Raw genomic sequence first — 15,649 nt, forward strand, 5'->3', positions numbered from 1 at the left:
GTTTAGCTTGGAGGTAGTAATTTTTGAATGGGGATTTGGAATAGTTTCAATTCCATTTCCTTCAAGTACATTTTCTGGCTACTACAAATTCGGTATCACGTAAGGCTTAGTAGTGTCGTGTAGCTTGGCTAGTAGGCTATATGTCACATGCCTGAAAAAGTTCATTTTTGCCGTTTGACTTGGAGATAATAATTTTTGAATGGGGATTTGGACTAGCTTCAATTCCATTTCTTTCAAGTACATTTTCTGGCTACTACAAATTTGGTATCAAGTAAGGCGTAATAGTATCATGTAGCTTGGCTAATAGGCTATATATTACGTGCCTAAAAACGTTCACTTTTGCCGTTTAACTTAGAGATACTAATTTTTTAATGGGGATTTGGAATAGTTTCAATTCCATTTCCTTTAAGTACATATTCTGGCTACTACAAATTCGGTATCACGTAAGGCTTAGTAGTGTCGTGTAGCTTGGCTAATAGGCTATATGTTACATTCCTGAAAAAGTTCAGTTTTGCCGTTTAACTTGGAGATAATAATTTTTGAATGGGGATTTGGAATAGTTTAAATTTCATTTCCTTCATGTATATTTTCTGGCTACTACAAATTCGGTATCACATCAGGCTTAGTAGTGTTGTATAGGTTGGTTAATAGGCTATATGTTTCATGCCTTAAAAAGTTCACTTTTGCCGTTTAGCTTGGAGATAATAATTTTTGAATGGCGATTTGGAATAGTTTCAATTCCATGTTTTTCATGTACATTTTGTGGCTACTACAAATTCGGTATCACATCAGGCTTAGTAGTGTCGTGTAGCTTGGCCAATAGGCTATATGTTTCATGCCTAAAAATGTTCAGTTTTGCCGTTTAACTTGGAGATAATAATTTTTGAATGGGGATTTGGAATAGTTTCAATTCAATGTTTTTCATGTACATTTTCTGGTTACTACAAATGTGGTCTCACTTCAGGTTTTCTGTTGTCGTATAGTCTTAATAATAATATATACGATTTGCGTCTAGAATAGTTCATTTATGCCGAAACTCTACCTCATTCAGTTTACGCTTTCACTCAGTGGCCGAATTTATTTCATTAATCTTTTAATTTTTAGGTCTAGGTGTATGATTGGTTTCGCAACATTATAATATATGTTTTATTTGACTTCTAACTGGCTATTTGAATCTGTTTTTAGTAGTGCTGTACCTTGTTTACTTTGAACGCTATCACTTGGCAGCCGAATTCATTCCAAAAACTCGTTATTTCTTTTCATTTTATTTTTCTGTCTACTACTAATCATGTACTATTTTAGGCTTATTTTTGTCGTATAGTGTGACTCACTGGATATACGGTTTATATTTAGAAAAGGTTTATTTATTCGTATTAAATGGAGATGATAATTATTTAATGAGGAAAAGTTTCATACTAGGTATTTATTGATTATGTTAATTTCTGGCACCTTGAAAATCGGTATCACTTAAGATTTGTTTTTGTCGTAGGTATAGTCTTTCTTACGGATTACACGTTATTTCCCCTTAAGGTAGTCCTAAGGTTACAATATATGAGTTAATATAACTTGTTTGGCCGCTGATAATAAAAGTTAGCAGCCGAGCTCAAATGTTATGATTTTCTGATTTTCAGTGTATTATTTTATATTTACTTCATAAATATCATATTTGGAACAAATTAGTAGCTTTTATGCACCAAATTGTGAAAAAAAAAATTTACTTCTTAATTTGGTCGGGTTATCGGCGGCTGCTAACTTTGGCTGCTAACTTCACGCCGGTACCTAGAATTATGGCTAGCGTGAGCTTAGGCCAAAAATATACCATGAATGCCACTGGACCATCGTGGTTTATACGAATGGGTGCAAATTTAAGTGTTATGTGACGTTACGCAACGTAACATTGACTGAGTGTTACGCGCTGTCAGTTGGAAGTCACATTAGTAGTTTCACTTCGATATAAATGTCCATCTACCACGTTATAGCACATACCAATCATCCTGTGTGCGTTAGGTGTCAAATTGAATTATTGCAACTATGTCTTTATTTACCCTCGCTCCAATTTTCAATTCGCTGTTCAGTTGCTGTTTGTTCTGGTAATTTCTTTCGCTTGTGTCAATACCGATATTAATTTGTTTTATGCAGCATGTGTAATGAACAGTTTGTAGTTATTTACGTTTCAACTGTCATGGGAATGGAAGGGAAGGTTTTGCGTTATTTTATTAAAATTTTATTGAAATGAATTGGCTTGCGTATTGGGTACGTAACGTACGGCATTTTAAGGATATTTATAGTGAACGAAATCAATTCCTTTTAAAGTAAGTAGTAGGAGAAGAAAACTCAAGAACAGATGGATGGACTGAGTGAGACATGATATGAAACGAAAGAAGTTGATGATAAGATGACGGAACTCAACATCATAGTGTAATAATGGAAAAAATGGATTAATTACAATGACCCCCCAGTCGAGATTTGCCTCGCTGTACCTATTGCTGCTATTGTTGTTTTTTCTGTAGTTTTAGCACTTACTATTGTTTATTTTTGTTTTATATTTGTAATTTTGGTGTGTATTGTAGCAAACAAATAAATAATTATCTATCAATATATCTATCTATCTCTATCTTAAGTTGCCATTTTTATTTATTGTATTTATGTATGTATGTATGTATGTATTATGTGTATGTAAGGTGTATTTATTTATGTATTCGGTATATATGTATGTGTGTTTGTGTTGGTTTTCTCTATATTTTTTGTTCTTGCACTGCCTGTTAACTTTTGTTTCTGTTCCGTTTTTCCAGCTACCCTAAGGTTGTCTGGAAGAGATCGCTTTTTAGCGATAAGACCGCCTGTTGTTACCTAGTTATACTCTCACTAAACATTCTGTATACATATAACATGTAAAATGGTACAATAAAGAATATTTACTTACTTACTTACTTACTTACTATGTCCTACCTACCTCTATGTCAGTGTCCTAATGTGAATGACGTACAGGTTGTAATTCATAGAGCACTGAATTTTAATTCCCAATGCATACAGATTGCAAGCGAGTTGCTGGCTCAGATATTGCAGTATAATACTATAGAATAAACTCAGGAAATTTAAATAAACATTCGTCATGTATTGCAATGTATGATATTGCATCTACTATTGGGCTTTTCAATGACAGTTCTACACACGTCATCGAAAATACATATATACTTTGATATAAGTAAGTTTAATCATTGAATGAACGAGAATGAATCTTTCTCATCTGCCTCAAGAGACACGACGATATTGACAGTTCACCGGCCCTATTGGCCCGGCCTTTATCTACTAATTACGTCGCATGTCTTCTAGAAACCCATATTGATCATGTCTGTCTGCAATTTGCTTGGTCGTGGTTTATACCAAACCTCATAGGCCTGGTAAGTCTATTACATACTATTAAAACAGTGTCTTGTCAGTTTTCCACGCGGCTCGGCCGTCGTAGGTGAAGTTTCCTCTCCACAGACACTGCATCGCCTGGGACACAATAGCTTGTAATGCTATTGCTAGCAATAGAGACACAGGGTTGCCCAAGACCTTTGACTTTCTCTCGACCTCACCGACTTGATCCGCGGGAAAGACAAGTGAATACGCGCGGAGTCGGGTCGGTTGCAGGTGCATAACGGCTGGCACCGAGCCGGGTTTGTTTCAAGTTTTGCTTCTCTGGTGCAACAGTAGGAGGACCACGTGCAGGCGAGACAAGCTGGGGGACTAAGATGTTGTTCGTACCCCTCCTCCCCAAATTTATACCAAAATGCTGAAAATAATTTGATAAGTTCTTCCATACATGAAAGTGGGGTTTTTATTTTATTTTATACATAGTATGTGAGTGTTTTGTAGGCTCTGGTAGCTTTATGAACGCAGCAGGAGCGGCATGAGGCGTAATTGGCCCGGCTTGTACTAATTACGGCGCATGTCCGCCGAGCGGCAAAAGGACTCATTAACTGACGAAATAATGAACTGAACGTTCGTCATGGACTCATATTGCTGTTTTTGACATGTGACTTTACATGGGCTTAATAGTTCCTTTTTAGGGTTCCACCGACGACTAGGGCCTCTTATAATTATTTTCACAATTAAGTATCTTCTTTCCGTCAGTCTGTGGCTGTGCTCCGCTGCGTAGCTGTTAGTGGTATAAAGCATACATTTTGCATGATTAAAATTACAATTCGCATAAGGTTACAAAACTTTGAATTATATACCGGAAAAGTTTTTTTTATACTTACATTTTTAATTGTAATTTAGCATAATTGTGTTTTTTCTATCTTTTTGTTATTTTTATGATAATTTCATAGACTGTTTAAGTACTATTGTACCTTTACAACGTAAGGAAGAGCGGTGGCTCCCCCCACAGGCAATATTGCTTACCGGGGGTATATCCCTGTATATAATATCATGAAATTTGTATATTTTATAATTAAACTATTTTATATTTTTGTAATTTTTTTGTATGTTTATTTTCGCTTTATTCCGTTAACGTTGGGTATTATTAGATCGTTCTTTAAAACGGGTTCTATTCTAAATATTTATCTGTTTCTCTTAAAAAAGGGTTCTTCAACGAGGTATCTTTTTTATTTCCGGAACATTTTTTGCCGAGTTTCATTTGTATTTGTATGTAAAAATTTTACCATCTACAATTTATGATTTAATGATACATTTCCTGTGATATTTTTTTTTAATTTGAACCCGCTAGCATAAGTATGTTTATTGTCTTCCTTATAATTTCGTTGAATAAAATATAAATTATCAATTTATCACCGTTCACAATTATTTCACGATACGCTCAAGAGTCTCGCAACCCCAATTATCTGACTGCCAGTTTCCGTGAAAGCATTTAGTAAAAGGCATTTACTGACATTAATAATTCATTTGGAAATAATTCACTGCCGCTCCCGAGCCCTAATTGCTCCAAATGGGTTTTTTATCGATTCTGTTAATTATGGGAGAAATCTTCACTTTGGACATGCTGTATTCCTTGATAGATGGGCTAATTTTAAAGACGCTTTTTACCCGGTTGCTTCTAGGGAAAATCCATACAGTTGCAGTGCGAAAAGATTTGCCTTCGTATTGTTACGGAAACGTACGAACGTGTCATGCTAGTCAGTCTCAGTACTGAACTAGCATGACGAATGCTTTGCATCTAGCTATTCCTGCATGTCTATTTCCAGCCCACTATAATTTGGATCTTTTTAAATCAAGAGTGAATAGATATTTTTTGGGTAAACATGCTTCATCCTAGACTGCATCGGCACTTTCCATCAGGTGAGATTGTGATCAAATATTTACTTATCTGTTTCTCTTAAAAAAAACCGGCCAAGAGCGTGTCGGGCCACCCTCAGTGTAGGGTTCCGTAGTTTTCCGTATTTTTCTCAAAAACTACTGAACCTATCAAGTTCAAAATAATTTTCCTAGAAAGTTTATATAAAGATCTACTATTGTGATTTTTTTTATATTTTTTGAACATAGGGTTCAAAAGTTAGAGGGGGGGGACGCACTTTTTTTTCCTTTAGGAGCGATTATTTCCAAAAATATTAATATTATCAAAAAACGATCTTAGTAAACCCTTATTCATTTTTAAATACTTATCCAAAAATATATCACACGTTGGGGTTGGAATGAAAAAAAATATCAGCCCCCACTTTACATGTAGGGGGGGTACCCTAATAAAACATTTTTTCCATTTTTTATTTTTGCACTTTGTCGGCGTGATCGATATACATAATGGTACCAAATTTCAGCTTTCTAGTGCTAACGGTTACTGAGATTATCCGCGGACGGACGGACGGACGGACGGACGGACGGACGGACGGACAGACAGACATGGCGAAACTATAAGGGTTCCTAGTTGACTACGGAACCCTAAAAAACTACTAACGTTGCCGGAAAAATACGAAAACCCTTTTCGCACCACATCTGTACTTCCCTATAAATGGAAAAGTGCATATGTATAAGAGCGTTTAAAACTGTACCGTTAAGTACGAAAATCTGTAATCCAATTTAGCTGGTATGCTTGAAAAGAGCCAACGAGTCCAACTTGCATGCTATCCATCCCTATTTGTTTCATCAATACAAACTGACTTTTGTATCTAAGTATCGATACTTAAAGTAAACCAATGTGTCTTTCTACAATGTGAGAAATGAAATGATTAAAAGGAAACTTGCATAAGTTAATGATGAGTGACGTGCGATAGAGAGATAAATGGAAGAAGAAAAATAAAAATGCAGTCGAATTGAGAACCTCCTCCTTTTTTGAAGTCGGTTAAAAAGACATGCTACGCGGATAAGTAAATGGGATAATGGCAAGCAATGGTGATACGAAAGTGAGTCTGTGATACACTACGGTGGGTGAAGGATTGTCACTTTGGGTAGGCCGGCTGAATCATTTTTAGGGTTCCGTAGTCAACTAGGAACCCTTATAGTTTCGCCATGTCTGTCTGTCCGTCCGTCCGTCCGTACGTCCGTCCGCGGATAATCTCAGTGACCGTTAGCACTAGAAAGCTGAAATTTGGTACCAATATGTATATCAATCACGCCGACAAAGTGGTAAAATAAAAAGTGGAAAAAATGTTTTGTTAGGGTACCCCCCCTACATGTAAAGTGGGGACTGATTTTTTTTTCATTCCAACCCCAACGTGTGATATATTGTTGGATAGGTATTTAAAAAATCACAAAAGTAGAACTTTATAAAGACTTTCTAGGAACATTTTTTTGAACTTGATAGGTTCAGTAGTTTTTGAGAAAAATACGGAAAAACCCTACACTGAGCGTGGCCCGACACGCTCTTGGCCGGTTCTTTTTCGTATTCAGGCTGGAAAGCACGGTCGCATGATAAACTATATAACGTCAGGCCGTCCTTTTCACACTATTTGTAAGAGCGATATGGATGCACCGATTCGATAAGGTTTATCCAACTAGGGTGCTACGCCCACTGGGTTGCTTTAATTACTATTCCACGGTCAACATCTACTATACTCACATCACAATGGGGTTATTAAATAAACACACCGTATATTGGTTATCTTTGAAAATCGACTACATCTCCTTCAGCAGTAACCCCTCGGTATGTCGTCTTGGAATCGAAGCCATCACTCCTCTCCCGAGTCCATTTGTCCGTCGCCTCTGTTTATTTCTCAACAAAGAAATGGCCCATGAGGACTGGAAAAAGGACATTCCAGTTAGTAAATAGGTTACATTGACGGGCACTTTGAGACGCGCCGTCTAGTTTATACCGCGTCCCAAACGGTCTAACTTTTTAGGACTTTCATCTCTTTCGTTACTTTCAGATTGTGTAAATACCTACTATAACATTTTAATTATATAAATAGTAAATCATAATCATAACCAGGGCCCGTAACTTTCATGCCGATGACATAAATATAAATTCAAATAGTTTTATTGTAATAATTAATCATTATTTATTAATCAATTTAATCATGTACGAATGATTTTAAAAGTAAGCTATTTATACGCGGAATAATTAATACCTGCTTGATACGTAAAACGAAAAGGAAACAATTTATTTTGTTTATATAATTTATAGAAATATGGTTACAAAACTATTTAATAAAATGTATAAGTAAGTATACAAAATAACCAATAATTTAATTTACATTTCACGTATCAAGTAGGTTAAGTAGGTATTAATTATTTCACGAATGACTCGATTAGTTTTGAAGTCATGATTAAAATGATTGATGAATAATGATTAATTATTAAATAAAACTTTCGAATCATCCTATATGCAGCGTGACGTCAAATGTTTGTCATCGGCATGAAAGTTACGGGCCCTGATCATAACTTTAACAATAAATTTTATATTATATATTTATTGCAAGCACATTTATTGGTTGTTTAAATGGTGGTCACCGACGACATGGCAGCGGAAGAAGTAAATGCAACTATTGACTTGATCAATATTTTTTGATTTTAATACTGTTTTCTCTGCAAAAATATATCTGCCAGAATTATTTTTCATTTTGAGGTTACCTATACTTGAGTACGTAAAATAAACTTATATACGAAAACAATCCTAAACGCATAAATAAGTTAATGCAGAGAGGCAGTGAATCTGGATTACCATACTTCGCACTACCTGAAAACTATGCAGGAACAGTAGGCGGAGGTACACCGGGCATTAGACAAATCAGTTAGTGTTAAACTTGGCAAAAAATTCAAGTGATCGAATCTGAGTTTCAAGTTTTTATCCTGTCGAGAGATGGCAGTCTATGCACTATGTCTACACATTTTACTTTGACAGTCATTCTCTATTAATATACTTATTCTCTTCGGAACGACCAAGCAAACCAATACGGGTGAATTGTCGTAGAAAGTCAAGAAGCCTATACTTACTTACTTACTCCGTTGGCTCAGTGCCCCAAAATGAGACTTGGCCTGCGATACAAGACAGCGCCGCTTTTCTCGGTCCCGCGCTACCTCTCGCCAATACTTGACTTGGAGTTCGCACAGATCCGCCTCCACCATGTCGCTCCAGCGATACCTAGGGCGTCCGACAGGTTGTTCTCCTACTTGGCGACCTAGGTATGCCCTTTTCACATTTCGATCCTCATCCGTCCTCTCGAGACGGCCCAACTAACGGAGTCTGTGTGCTAGAAGCACAGAACACCCACCTATAAGTTGTTTTTAAATATCTTCATGAGTAGTCTCTGTGTGCCCCCGGCAGAACGTCGAGAAACTTTTGATTTGTAGTGGCAGGCGTGCGTTCAGACAATGGCTCTTTAGAGTTATGACATCTTTTATGCACCTTGTGCTTAGTTCGTGCTAAATTACAGAGCGTGGATAACTTGCTCAAGTATAAATATTTGCAGTCTTTGAATAAAAATATCAATATTTTCCACTTTACCTAAAGGAGGTTACAGTTGTCTATATTTTACCTTATCAACTGTAACCTCCTTTAGGTAAAGTGGAAAATATTGATATTTTTATTCAAAGGCTGCAAATATTTATACTTGAGCAAGTTATCCACGCTCTGTAATTTAGTCAAAAGGAGGAAAATTTAGTTTTGATCATAAATATAATTATGTTTAATATTATTACCTAGTATCTAATACAATTTTGATTAAAACCTTGAAATTTTCGAAGAGAGCGTAGAAAAATCAAACCCTAATAAAAGCTAGTTTTTTCTTTATTTAAATTGTTTGTTTTACTGCTTAAAGGAGTAGGTGCATTAAAAAAGACAGAAAAACTCGTCTATATTTTACCTTATCGAGTTTTTCTGTCTTTTTTAATGCACCTACTCCAGTCCTAAATGCAGTAAAACAAACAATTTAAATCTTCGAAAATTTCAAGGTTTTAATCAAAATTGTATTAGATACTAGGTAATAATATTAAACATAATTATATTTTTGATCAAACATTGATTAAGATAGGTACAATAATAGTGCCTGTGTCTATTAAGGGTTTCACATACTTTCATTATTTTAAAATTAGTCTGAGAACTTTTCCTATGAACATTTGTTAATTTTGGAAACATTGCTTCAATCCTCTAGATATGTAGGAAAGTACAGAGAATTATATTATATTATTAGTACCTATTTTATGTTTCTGAATGACCCGCACCCATAAAATGGGCAAAGAACTATCATCCAAAAATACATTTTCTAAAGAAAACTCGGCATCAAAGTATCGCCCACGAAAAAGGGGTAAAAATTAGAGATGGTACGTATATTCGGCAAATATCCGATATGGGTATTGTTTCAATCAATTACGAGTACAATATTAAATTAAAACTAAATGTACCATTGTTTGAAAATGAGTAATTACTGAATTAAGTACTGAAATTACTGAACATGTCTATTCATAAGTAATTACAAAATGTAACCATAAAAAAATAAAACCGCCTTCAAAAAAGTGTGTTACAAAACACGGAGAAACTAAAAAGCCAAAAATAATAAACCTTCGAATTCAGATTTCTTATCGGATTGCAATAATCTAAACATCCAAATTATAAACAAATCAATTATTTTTGTAGTCGGTACCAGACCTGTTCGTCGCCTTGCTATTTCCTGTTTGCCCCACCCAACCATACGTAGGCTGGCCCCGACTCCAAAAATAATTGATTTGTTTATAATTTGGATGTTTAGATTTTTGTTGTGTACTTAACACAGCAAAAGAGAATGTACAAGTTTCTAATGGGGTGGCAACGCGCATGTGACACTGTTTGAGTTGCAGGCGTCCATAGGTTACGGTGACCGCTTTACATCAGGCGGGCCGTATACTTGTTTGCCACCGACGTAGTATTAAAAAAAAAACCCTTGAGGAGTTGACCTTCCATCATCAGCTCAGCCACATAAAATTATTACCATCAGGCGTAAACACTGGTGTACCTACCTTTGAAAAATACACTAAGAACATTACATGTGCCTATAACATTTGAAGAGTTCCCTCGATTTCTCCAAGATCCCATCATCAGACCCCGACTTGGTGCCAATGGGACCATCTCGGGGTTATACCCGTTCGATCAAAAAAAAAAATTTTGAAAATCGGTCCACGATTCTCGGAGATATCGAGTAACATACATACAAAAAAAAAAAAACATTCAGTCGAATTGAGAACCTCCTCCTTTTTTGAAGTCGGTTAAAAATGGCCTGCTGGCTATGAGAAGATTTTGCGCCTTTTTAAATTATGATAAAGGAACCAGACGACTCGATGAATAGTCATGTACATAATATTATGGTAAAGTACACTTACATAATATAATAAGCGATACCATCCCTCATCGATATACGCAGCTGCCGCAACACTGTTACTTTCGTTCGTAAAGGTATAGATTCTGTTGGGCCAAAAATTCCGTAGGCTACATATACTTAATAATCAAACGAACTTACCTGTGAAGTTTGATTACAATTATACGAGTATCCAAATCCGAGACAACAAATATTATTTACTATGCAGCACACGGAATCGTACCGTCCAAAGTCACACATTTCAGAGATATAAAATTTAAAAAACAAGTTCTCGCCATGCATACCTACTACCTTCAACATAGCCCAGCGCCCTGCGGCGTAAACCCATCATTATTTTAGAGTAGATCTTTTTGTGTCGTGAAACCATTTTATTGTTATTTTCGGGGTTGGGGGCGGGACTTTGTTGTCTCGGATTTGGATACTCGTATAATTGTAATCAAACTTCACAGGTAAGTTCGTTTGATTATTAATTATACTTCTATCCAAATCCGAGACAACAAATATTATTTACTATGCAGATGTTCAGAGCCTTGCATGTCAATACAAATACTGCATGCGAAAATAAAATAAAGTAAGAACATCAAAATATGATATAGTGTTAAGTTTCGTATGAGTACCTACTTAATGGTATTAAGTATCTGATGATGTGACGTCATGATGACGTCATTAAGCAAATTAAAAGTTATTCCTATTATTTAAAGTTAAGTTATTCCTATTATTTTATATATAACCTATTGAAAATGCTATAATTATATTAAGCTTTATGAATGTTTTTGATATTCCCTGGTTATGGTAACACTGATTAGTTTGCAACTTCTAAGGTCTTAGAACGGCGCTTTTTGGCTTTTAATGAAATGTTTTTAAATTAGTATTAATTACGTTTTAAAGTCAAGGTCATTATAGTTTCATCAGTTTTCATTTAAGATTTTTCTGATGTACAAGAAATCTCATGTAAAATTATGCGTAGCAACAAATTCCCTTTTGTGCATTGGCAATGCAAGCAATAAGCATACGCAGTTACAATGTTTTATTTATATTCTAAGGTGAATTAAAAGTCAAATTCAGTTACTATGCAATTAAAAAGTAAGTCCATACAATGCCTTAGTATACTACTTTCTAAATATTGTTTTAAAACGTCATATCACTTTGTTCATATAACATAAGTAACCTGGTAAGTATTATATTAATTTATATAGATGCCAACAAAAAAGGCTCCTATACTTAAAAAGGAAGAAGTAAACTTAGCTAGTTACTAGTTTAATTATTATGTAATTATTGCCGATGTTTTGAGGACAAAATATACAACATTCAATTTTAACATCTGATTGTAAAGTTGTAAAGAAGGCAAATGAGCAGACAGATCGCTGTCACCCATGAACACCAAAAACCTGAAGCATTAGAACTTTTTTAAAGGTGTGTTTGTCCGGTAATCCTTCAGAAGACAGTTCTGCTTATTCCACACTTGCCACAGTTTCCTTTATTAATTAATTGAGGGAGTAACAAACAACAAACATACATACTAATAGAATAAAATAACGTTACAGTAAAGCTGTACTATGTATTGTGATACAAAACTACAATTAACAAGAAAGAAAATATGTAGTTGGGTTATACAATCAACTATCATAACTATTTAAACTTTCTAGTTACTAAGCGAGACTGTATGTCAATCAGGGATTTCAAATTTAAATATTAATTTCATTGGAAACTTTATTTTCTAATTGGATTTATTAATCTAGCTGTTCACGGCTGCAATAACTCTGCATAACTGCACAACTATATTGTGTGTATTAGTTTCCATCGGCGATTTTACGCCCCGGGTATATAGGCCTAGATAATGTGCACCACCCACGAGTCAGCCCCTGTTTTCCGTACCACAATTCCCCTATAGTTTAGAGCTCTAAATATTGTATTAGATTTCTCTTTCAATCGAGGTATGTTAATTAAAGTGTAGGATGTAGGTAGTTAATGCGTATGTGGCAACGTACAGGTATAGTCGTTGCTCGCCTGGCCCCGTAGCCGAATGGCATTTCTCCGACGCCAAACGAAAGCGATACGCCGCTGGCTCTGTCGCGCCAATACGCAAGCGCGATAGAGATAGATATCTACTAGCGCTTCGTTTCGTGAGCGTTTCATGAGCGTTTGTGCCATTCGGCTAGCCACCCTGAAAGGGATTTATTGCGCCTTGATTATTTATTTTCATTATTATAACTATTATAACAGCGAGTAATTAATGATGACACGTACTAAGCATTGTAAAGTGATTTGTGTAGGTATAGGCTGTGGTATAGGTCATAGAGCTATGACTGAAGGGTTAATACGGCGTATATTTTATTATTTTAGTGTATGCATGATGCTCATATGGTGTAGCAACATTATATTGTATGTCTTGTCAGAGCAATAGTATTAGCAATTTTAAGGAAAATAAGATTTACATTTTTGTTTACTGTTCAATCATTGGTTCATTGGTTCAATCCTTAGACGAAAGTGTTCTTATATTCATTCTGTATAATGTGCGTTAAGTAGGTAGGTACCTACATAAGTTATATAACAACATTACATTACATTAAATCTGATTAACAAGTCTCGAGATAATGTAAATCTCATTAACATTAAATTAACACTTTTAAAGCGGAGTAATGTTACTATCTTTAATTTGTGAGAGACCAAGGAGCGGAGCGGCCGAAGAATAAACAGATTGAATACAGCGAGGAGAGAAGCAATCTAAGAACGTTGGAGTTGCGAGCGAAGAGCGAAGTGACCGATGAACGTAGCGACAGAAGCGTGAATCCACCGAAGCGTAAACCGATTGAAAAAACACAGTGGACAATGCACTGTGAGACCGGAATTCTCAATGTAGTTTGAACGAAAGAAGAGCTCCTGAGACAATTTGTGGAGAAAATATAGTCATTTTAAGGTTGACTTGATGTGCATATAGCTAGAACGCTATAAATACAATGTTCTCTATAAAATGTATCTATAAAAGTGGAGCCATCGATACAGTTTTGAAGCAAAGATCACACTATTAATGTTTATTTTATTTATTTCCTAATAAAGTGGAGCCCACAAAGTTTCAACAGTCAGAGAGCGGAGATCTTGACTTCATTCGTGGAGAATTACATAGTAAGTTTAATTTAAAATGATAACATTTTGTTTTAATTTCTTGTGTTTTATATATATAATTATGGTTAGTATTTAAATTTATCATTATTTTTTGACTAAGTTGTTTAAGATTATTTTAATTCCTTATTTATTGTATTATTATTTTTGTATTTTTGACATGTTTTGTTTATGCCATTAAAGGTTTTGAATTGAGTTGAATGGATAGCCTATCACTGTTAAAATGTGCCACAAACAGCTACTACGCCTTAAGCGGAGCCTTCGATACAACTTGTGAACAAAGATAGCAACGTTACTGTTAAAGTAGGGCACATATAGCTACAACGCATTTAGCGGAGCCCTCGACACAATTCATGAAAAAAAATAGCCACGACACTGTTAAAGTGGGGCACATATAGTTACAACGCATTTAGCGGAGCCCTCGACACAATTTGTGGAGAAAAATAGCCACGACACTGTTAAAGTGGGGCACATATAGCTACAACGCATTTAGCGGAGCAGTCGACACAATTTGTGGAGAAAAAATAGCCACGCCACTATTAAAGTGGGGCACATATGGCTACAACGCATTTAGCGGAGCCCTCGACACAATTCGTGGAGAAAAAATAGTCACGCTACTAATAAAGAAGGGCATTTTACTGTAGGTTCAGATATAATTTTGCATGCCATTTTTGGCTAAACATGTATTGCTAGTCAAAAATAGTAATGTACCAACTAATGTATACCATGTTTATCGCAATAAAGTAATTCATTCAATTCATTCACAAATGGCTACAACGCATTTAGCGGAGCCCGCGACACTATTTGTGGAGAAAAATAGCCACGCCACTATTAAAATTTGGTACATATAGTTACAACGCATTTAGCGGAGCTCTCTCGATTTTTTTTTTTTTTTTTTTTTTTTTTTTTTTTTTTTTTTTTTAGTGGGGTACCCAACATTGTAATCTCAATTTTCATCACTCATCAGGGTTTTATTTCTTTTCTACCCGATACTCAACCAATCATCCTTGACGCTATTATACTATCGGAATACTATTTCAAGACATGCTTACAATATTTATTATTGACACAAGTAAATCTTTATTTACAATAAGCTCTTATAATTATAATCTCTAATGTCTTAACAATGTCAAACAATATCTAATGTTCTAATGTCTTTATTTTTATTTCTTTATGATTTAATTGCTGGACATAGACACATGTCATCCAAATAGTAGGTAATTACTTACAAAAAGAGACTTGCTCACATAGGGTACTTGTCTTCACACAAAACTGATAGAAAAAATTTTGATGTGACCATGATGCCGAGCTAGAAACCCGTAATGTTCGCATAAATCCTTTCGTCGACATCGAAGTACGGCCCGTACTATATACAACAGCAAGCAACAGGCAACACTGTCAACACATTTGTGATCCCTATTACCACGGCATAAAGTCTAACGATAGTCAGTTAAAGGTGTTGCTGTTTGTGCCATGGATTCGGTATTAGTTAAGGCGCCTTAGGTAAGATCGTGCAAGCGCATCCTGTTTAAATGCATCAGTTACTGGCAATGTGCAGTCGGTCATTATATTTATTAATACATTATTGAATGAATCAACAGAAAAAATATAGTTTAATTATTGGTTCCAGTATTTGTAAATATTGCTACAACTATTGCTCGTTTGACTTATAAATATTGTTGAATGTTGTTACAATTTACATAACGATGCGTTTTTCTTTTAAACTTTTTATAAAAGGCGCTTTATCACCAACCAGAAAAAATATGTTTATAGATCAGACATGTTGTTAACGTATAATATACTGT

This window comes from Leguminivora glycinivorella, chromosome 6 (assembly GCF_023078275.1).
Source record: "Leguminivora glycinivorella isolate SPB_JAAS2020 chromosome 6, LegGlyc_1.1, whole genome shotgun sequence".
Classification (NCBI taxonomy): domain Eukaryota; kingdom Metazoa; phylum Arthropoda; class Insecta; order Lepidoptera; family Tortricidae; genus Leguminivora; species Leguminivora glycinivorella.